The following is a 9,604-nucleotide window of genomic DNA, read 5'->3' on the forward strand; positions in this document are numbered from 1 at the left end:
CCAAGAAGAACTACGTGACCTAAGGTCAAATGTCAACATATGCCTACTGGGTAAGTGGGTGGGCGGAACTCGATGTGCAACCACCTCCCCGTGGTGAGTTCTAGGTTATTTTGCGTACAGAGCAAAATAAGCGAAGAGTTGCACAAAGAAAATCGTGTTATATCAAGGGCTATGCCTATAATCATCGTTAACGTGGCATTCCAAACAAAATCTGGACATTAATTCCAACAACTGAGCTAATATGGCTGTATTTTGATTCATAAACATTTTAAAATTATTTACTGGCATTGTTATAAGTTTCTTTTAATAAAATAATTGTACTATAGCCATCAGGTAACTCTAAAAACGACCACAAGTAGTTTTTCTGTCATTGGTGTTGTGCGTGTTGCCTAACCAAACACTTTAAAAAACTTAAGTCCGTTGGGGCAGGGTAAGGGGTACTCCAAAAAATTTTAAAACATCAGTAAGGTCGGTGCCAGTGATGGCACCTTTTCCGCATTAGCCGTCATCGAATTTCCAACAAAAGTGCAAAACTCTCCACCTTATTGTGGGTTCGCATCCCTTTGCCGACTATACTGATTAGGGCTTCCCTCAGTTCTATAAGTCAAATTCCAGGACGATACCTAATGAATAGGCCCTGGTCAATACCTAACCAAATCCTTTCCTTTGTTGTTATTGTTAAATACCCCGTGTAAAATACCCACTGAGTTGTATGGGGTGATTGTTAAACAAATACATTTATACTTCATTTGCGATAAGTTTTCATTAAAATTTCGTGCAAGGATAATTATTTCTATGCGTAATAAGATTACTTTTTTTTTTTTTGACAAATCAACGTTCAAGGATGAAAAAATCAACTTCAAACTCCCCCTAAATACAGGGTAAAAAATAATTAATTGTACTAATTTTCGGTGCAAAGCTAATGTGAATGGAGCTATAGGATTACTTCTACCAAGTTTTAAGTTATTTCTTTCTGCTTGGAAAATAATTAGTTTCTTAAAAAATCGAAACGTCTTATTTTATTTAAATTTATTTATTTATATGAATTTCCCAGGATTAAGGTTATCATCTTTTCTTCTGTCTGGCTAAAAAAATATAATTTTACAAATAATATGCAACTTAAAAACCATAAATGTTATTAAAATATGTACCTCGAAAAGGTAGTGCTAAATGATGTGCTTGTATGTTAATAAAAAGGTGATTATATGACTAACATTTTACTTTTTCTGAGGGGTCACCCTGGCCAATGTCTGCCCCGGGACCCCGCCTGGCCTTGTTACGCCACTGGACATCAAGTGCAAAATATCGTCTTGTGATAGTTTACTGCTGTCCTTTCCGAATAACTGTCTCACCTCTCTAGCCAATAACTCTCCTTCACAGACAAATGCTAATGTTTTCTTGTTTCTCGTTTTCTGAATATTTTTTTGAGTTGCAACTGATTTTGCGCTATAATCCGCCTCTTGACTCTGGGTGGGATTAGGCAAATGGTAAGCAGTCAGCGACAAAAATTCTTACTGTTTGGTAAAATTTATTTTGGGGATAACACTGATATGGCTGGAACGTACAGAATATTACTTCCTTTTTAATTTACTGAAAACTTTACTCAAATTGTCATTTACGCGACTAATTTTATCAAACGGAAAGAACTTTTGTCGCTGACTGTACGCACTTTGTTGCACTGGCATTCTTATAAGTCTGCGAAAATGTTAATGCCGTATTACAAGTTATCCGTTTACGAGCAGAATTTCTCAAGTCTGTCGTTATAAACTGAGGAGTTTACGCCCTTTTTGCATCAAACGCATTTGTGGATTTTGCCATGCTTGTTTGGCCTCCTGGTAACATTTCAATTCAATACCCTGAATAAAATGCTGCATATTACATTGTTTTATGTAAGAGAAAAACACTACTTAAATTTTCAACATCGTTTTTCCTCAACTGCATGTTTCAGACTTACGCCCTTATTGCATCAAACTCCTCAATTGTACTCATTATTTTTTGTACACATTATTCAGTAGTGTTGCAAATTTGTAGTGTAGCAATAAACCATGTATAAATGAATAGTGAATTAAATTAAAGCATTGTACAAAAGCAAAAACTCAGTGAACTCCAAATTAATTTCTTAGATTAATAAATGTTAGTAAAGAGTACGTAATCATAAGCAAAATTAAAGATGTACAAAACAATAATTACAGTGCAAGTTTTAAAAATTTTAACAGGTTAATAATAGGAAATTTCTTAATTTGAATTTTTATTTTAAGGCCTTTTAGCATGTTAATAATAGGGATAACTAGATTTCTTGTACTGGGGAGAATTCACTTTCAATTTTGTTCATATCAGGTGATTCAGTATGTTGTTTGTAAACCACTCTACTAGGAAGTCTTGGCCCCTCCTGAAATAAAATCTTCGTTGCGCCACCAGGGCCGTCGCGTGGGTTATCAGCGCCCAGGGTGAGTATTCACCCCCCAGTGTGTTATGAAAAACAACCAGAATTTATTCTGTACTCCTAGATTTAAATATGGAATGTAAGATTTTAAAAAAAAGTTTGTATTATGTCATTTTTTTAAAAAATTTAATGACTTTTGTAGTTAAAACATAAAAGTTAATAAAAACAGGTTTTGAATTATTGAAATCGAGTGATATTCTTGTTTATTTTGAACTTGATACACATCTAACATAGCAAAGCATAGAATATACAAATAACGATACAAATATTAAAGCCCAGTGTGTAGGTGGTAACTAAAAGTTTGTAATTTTATGACTTTCGCTAAAAACAACAAAATACACATTTCTTTCCTTGCAATTAACACATAAATTTTTCAGTAAATTTATGACTGGGGGCACCTGGAAAAGGGGTCTGGAAATACCCCCGAATACACAAGGTCCATCGAAGCATTTTGTAAAAACCAAGCCTTAAAATTCCATTGTAATGCTTTTTAAAAAAAAAAACTGTTAGCCTTAAAATTGCTACCATGGCTTACTAACTTCTTCAATGACATCAATCCCTGCTCATAAATTTTAGTTCCACTGTCCTGAGAGTACCCCACAAGGAATTTCACTCACTTCTCCGTTTCTTAGAAACTATGTAAGTCCAAAATGCCACTTTAAACTATTGCCACTTTCAATTGAACCACTGATTGGAAAAAGGGAATAAGTACATTTTTTTGCGATTTTAACCTGAGATAGCAGATGCGTTCCTTTGAGATAGTTACATCGTTGAGTAGAAAATAGGAATGTTTGGGCAACTCTATATGACCAATGTAGAAGACAAAATATCTCGCTGATTAGAAAAAGGGAATAACTACGTTTCTTATTTCATTCTTCCAATCACTATAGGATACCACCACAACTGTGAGACTGTGTGTATGTAGACAACCATTAGAGCCCTCTGCTGACGTTACGATACTTCGCATTGTCTTTGCATTGCACAATATATAGAGAAATATTTGGCCCAATCAGTTACAGATTTACGTGTTTTCAGTGATACAAGTGGTGATCATACAATACCAAAACTGGAATCATACAATGACATTAATGCTTTTCAGTTTGATCGTGTCATAACGCTTTACCACTGTACAGCAATATTTGCCTGTCAGAGGTCACAGTTTTTAACATGTGACCGAAATTTTGTTATAATCAAACGAGAACTCAAACGACACAATCGCATTTATTTACCAGCACAGTATAACCACATGATTACGAATGCAAGAAATACTGATACTCCATTTCAGGTTTACGAAGTTGTCAATGAAGAAATCTTGGATTTTAAACATTGGTGGTAACCGTTTTACAAGAAATCTTCAGGTAGCATTGTGGACAAAACAGTGAAATTCCAAGTAAGTAAATAGAGACACTGTTTATAAAGCAGAATCTCTAGGTTATGTGCAAGCTCATAAGTTTATCAATGAAGTAAGAACTGATATTTTTCGATTACTCAAAAGTAATGTCACAAACGTTCCACTGCCTACGTCAAAGGCATACGATTGGCAAGTCCCGATCAATCAGAAAAAGATAAACGATTCTTCACAAATCATCAAATGCATACCTGACCAATACAAAAAGTTTTTTAGGATGATTTGTTCATGGAAAACCACTGACCAAGAAAATGCAGAAGACGAAGATGCAGACGGATAGGACCCTATGTAAAGTCATTCTATTTTGACAACGTATTTTGCTACGTATTTTTTCAGCTGTCTATTGTATTACTTTTCTTGCTGTACGAATAACATGTGCTTTACCAAAAAAAAAAAAAAAAAAACGAACGGTGACAATAACAGTGTTAGAAGCCTAACATAGTGAAGTTCGGATACATATATCCAAGATAAACATACAACATTGTATTCAGCATGTATATTTTCATAGCTTTCTATCATAAACTGCACATTACATGCCATACACACAATTACAATTGTGTCCAACTCTAATTGATTGGAAAAAGGGAATATTTTTTCCATTTTTAAGCTTATTTAACCCATTGCAGTGCTGCAATACAAGATTCTCCTTCTTGTCTTAGTGTTTGTTAGTTCTTTTGCTACAAGTAATCAATTATACACTTTTTGCAACAAGTACAAACAACGCCTCGGGAAGGTTTTTTAGCGTTTTTGAAAACTTAGGTCTGATGCACTTATTCCCTTTTTCCAATCAGTGATTCAATTTATTCACTTCTTTACATTTTATCGACGATGATAAATTTTGACGTCTATCTTCTGACACTGCTTCAGATACTGCTTTTCACACTAGTTAACATAAAAGATGCCGCAAATCTCAAACGCAGCTGTGATTTCTAGTGATCTAATAGCAAACAATTTTCACCGAAATAAAGGGGATGTGCCAAGAAAAGGCTGAATTTCAAAACTTAAAATTTTTAAGAAATTACGAAATAAAATATTGAGGTTTTCTTAAGAAAATTCACTGTATCAAAATTCCATTGGAAATAAACTAAAAACCACTGAAAACTACAAAATATACTCTTATTTCCTAAAATAATTCAATATTTTTTTTATTAAATAAGTAAAATTCTGAAATAAGATTACGACATATATTTTTGTAGATTCTATGCTTAAATAATAAAAATTCTTTTGACGAAATTATAAAAATTTTGTTACTTAATCCTACAGTATTACAATAAATTTCTACATATTAAAAAAATCTCTACTAAAAATTTTTTGTGAATATATACAGAATGTTCAAAAATTCTCGGACCGTGTTACATTGTACCAAGGTATAAGCTAGCAGAGAAATATACATTTTTCGAGTCGAAACATCACTTTTACAGCACATTTTCGAGACGAGACAGTCTCAAACATTGTCTCATGCGCATCCCTACCACCTACATAGGCAACTCGCATCACTGTCCATAAACGGTAAATTATTGCTCACATTACAGCAGAACAATCTAAAATAGCCTAATGCGCCTTCAAAAAATACCATATCGACAGAAACATGCTTTTAATACATCCGCAAATAGTTTCACAGCGTTTCCTCGTCATTCTGACTATTGTGCGGCGCCCCCTTGGTCGCGGTGTCCGGGACGGTCATCCCGGTCGCCCCGCCCACGCGATGGCCCTGTGCGCCACTGGTACTGGCCCATTAAAAAAAGTGTTTTATTATAATTTTATTTAAAACCAGTTGAGAATGCTTCAAGAGCATTGCCAGAACGAGCTTAAAAAGAATTAATTTTTCTTATTAACTTGTACAGACTTTATACCAATTGTTCTATATACTTTATTATTATACATTTATAATTTCCTTGAGTACTATTTTTTTCCACATGTTTTGTTGAATAGTTCTGTTAAAATGTTCTACGATATGTTGTTTTACGAATACAACAAACATTAGAAACGGATTTAGCAGGTATGCAAAATATTGCAAAGTATAATAATAATTACAAATATATATATTATGTTGTATGCTTATTATGTTCCGTTAAAAAGAAAGAAAGGTCTTGAAATTGTAAAAGTAATAAAATTTAAAAAAAAGATTATAAGCTGCCCGTGGTTTACAAACAGATTCAGAAGGTGAATTTTATAACCAACATGTAAAACGGGTGTTTAAAGAATCTGACATTTATCATTATATTGCTCAAAATGGAGGACTCAAAATTGAAAAATTGTCAAAGTATCGTCTCTCTATGACTTACGGTTCCCGAGATATGGCTCCTTAAATCTCCCGAAATCGGAGTTTTTTTTTTTTTTTTTTGCCAATATCTCGGGAACGGTAAAAGTGACGCGAAAAGTTCCATCACTTTCTCAGATAGTTTTTGGTGCTCTATCGAATGGAGGGCTCAAAATTGAAAAAAATCGCAAATAACAGACACACACACACTCACAAACACAGAGAATTCAGCAGCGAACTTATTAAATTTGTTGAAAATATTTTGATCGAATATGAAGCATGTTTTTTGTGATGATTCCTAATTGTCTTAATTGCTTGGAGATGAAATAGATCATTAATGAGCGAGTGGAGTTTCACCAATTTAATATAACATATTTTAAATGAATATTTCATAAAATCATTCAGATTTAAAAAAAAAAAAAAAAAAAAAAGAACATAGAATGTGCTTCCTTAGAAGGAAATTGAATACTTCTATAATTCGCGATTGAAATTAGGAGAAGAAAGATGGGATAATCGCTCGCTCGAACAATACACAGCATCTCTAATAATACTAAAATAAAGCTGGTAAAGCCTATAAATAGAAGTTCCTCAGAAAACATTTACTGATTCAATTTCACGAATAAAAGCTACAAAAATCACTAAAATCAACGTTATCGCAAAAGACCTAAGTAAGAGTATCAGCAGGGCCAGCCATATGTGCAACACGTCCATTGGCATGGGGCGGCAAGTAAAAATGAGAAACGACAGAATCGACACCTCAGAAATGACATCATCAATAAAACAGCCTTAATAAAGACAGTAAACGCACAAGTGAGTATTACGACTTTGCTCTCTCTTTCCTCCAAATCTGTCATCATACGTACTTTAAGAATTTGTTACTTCAGAATCATCAATTATTGGATTAAAATTTCTTCAGTAAAAAGACGTATAGCTCGCATGTTTTGACCCGTTTAACATCTGCTTCACGCTACCAATGCATTGTCCAGAATTTCTGTTAATCCGCTTCCATCTGACATACAATAATATCATATGTTATTAGACTATTTAATATAAGGTATGAAGATACTACTCAAATATCATTATTGTTATTTATTACCACCATTTCTTCATTTCTCGATCCTGATAATAGCAAATGACATTTTATTTATGGAAATCATATTTAAATATGCATTTTTTGATCCGCCATTTTGGACGCCATCTTGAATGTTTAGATTTCTGTAGCTTCGTTTAAGAAATGGACTTCATGTTTGAATTCCTCGACCCTGAAAACATAGAAAATGACACCTTATTTACAACAAATCGCTTTAGCTTACATTTACCAATATGCATATTTAATCCGTCCTATTAGACGCCATCTTGAATATTTAAGTTTGCGCAAGGGTGACAAAGTGGCGCCAAGCGGCTTCGAAATCCACACATGTTAAACTATCAAATCTAAATCATAAAACCTTTCCCATACCACAAACAAAGGTTACCCTATTTTTCCCCGTTTGGCACCCGGACTAATAGTGATCAGCGTGGGAATTGGAATTGGTTGATTTCAACCAATTTCCTTGGTTAGATAATCTTCATCAACCAGTTCAATTCCTAACTTCTGACCCTGTACACCCTGGCCAAAATTGATGGTGATCTATCAAATAGTTCTTGAGATATTGACTTCCATACAGATGGACACACGGCATAGATAGACAGGGTAACTACGAGGCGTGTTTTTTTTTTTTTAAGTAAGGTCCGTTTTGTTGTAGACACTAGTAGTTCGCGAGCATACCGCAACGAGCGTGTGCGTCGTCTACCGGCATGCCTCGGGAACAACTGTGCTCAGTTTCAGCTCTGTAGCTGACCTGTACGGTTGTGTTCTGTGCTTTCACAATGTTTAAGACTATCAAGTCGTCCGCCGCGTGTGAGGTTTGCTCAATGATACGGTTTTTGTCAGCAAGAAACCTGTCTGCTGCAGAAATTCATCGACAGATTTGCGAAGTGTACGGTGATGCTTTTATGAGTGCAAGCAAAGTGCGTAAGTGGGTACGAGAATTCAAAAATGGCCGTGACAACGTCCATGATGAGGACCACTCCGGTCGCCCTTCTTCGATTACAGACGATTTGGCGGCTTCAGTTGAAGCGAGGGTTCGTGAGAACAGGCGCTTCACAATAACAGGTCTCTCAAACGAATTTCCTGACGTGTCGAGATCAGTGCTTTACAAAATTATTTCTGAACACCTAAAGTTTAGGATACTGTGCTCCCGTTGGGCCCCGAAACGATGTAAAAACGGCAGTGAACTCTTGGTTATCGGAGCAGGCGGCAAGTTTTTATGAAGAGGGTATGTTGAAATTGGTTGAGAGGTATGATAAGTGTTTGAACAAACTTGGCAACTATGTCGAAAAATGGAGTAAAGTATGTACTTTCTGAAAATACATTTACTTTTATGAAATAACCTTTCGTTGTATACTTATGTTCAAATGGACCTTACTTAAAAAACACGCCTCGTATATACTGTAAAAATGTTTTGGTAAACCAAAGTCCTGAGAAATGGCTTTTAGACCCGTTTTCTTACATACTTACAGTATATTGAAGGAAGAAACGAAAACACGAGACCTTGTTGAAGCCCACAATCTGTGCGAATGACTGTAGCTAGAAGATTGAATAAGATTGAAAAACGAAAAAAAAAAAAAAATGTTATCAGGTTAGAGTAAACATGACATAAATTACGTCAGTAAAAACAAAATATATTTAAAAACTGCGTCAAGAGTTGAAAGTAAATGAGCCTTAATAATACCTGAAGTAAGGTCATTGGGCACACTGGAAATCAGTTAGTACATAACTGACGTCTCGAAGAAACTCTTTGCTCCAACGTTCCGATGATGAAATACAGTTAAATTGTGTGGATTATCCACGTTGCCGTTAGTTTTATTTTCATCCTTGATTCCTATAGTGTGTTGAATTGATTTGAAACAATTTTGTGCCTTCCGAGGAAGCAGAAGCGATTGAGTAAGTTTCATTATAATTTTGAATTGAAAAGCAGTTGCTGTTTTTTTTTTTTTTTTTTTTTTTAATAATACATATTTTCTGCTGATGTTTTGCTGTTGTTATAGTAGGAAATAGTATGTGCGTAAAAGTTAGGATTAGAAATTAGATTTCTGGGTTATCGGCATCTAAGGCCATTTAGCCCATCACGTATATGATTGATCACGTCCCTCAGCGAGCACACTATCCGATGAAAGGGAAGGGAGGAAACGACCTGGAACCATTATGTTAGATACCATCTCGGCATTTGCCTGGTGTGAGTGAAGGAAACCCAGGAAGAACCTCACTCAAGACTGCTGACCTGAAAAAGCTGTTACACTTTTTCGACGGTGTGTCCCCACCGGGAATCGAACCCGGGACCGCTTGCACCAAAGGCGAGAGCGTTAGCAACTCCATCACGCGGAGGCCACCGTAAAAGTTAGGAGTATGGTATGTCATCGTTAGGAAAACCCAAATAAGAATAGAAACAAT

This window comes from Thermobia domestica, chromosome 15, assembly GCF_964235325.1.
Source record: "Thermobia domestica chromosome 15, izTheDome1.hap1.1, whole genome shotgun sequence".
Taxonomy (NCBI): Eukaryota; Metazoa; Arthropoda; class Insecta; order Zygentoma; family Lepismatidae; genus Thermobia; species Thermobia domestica.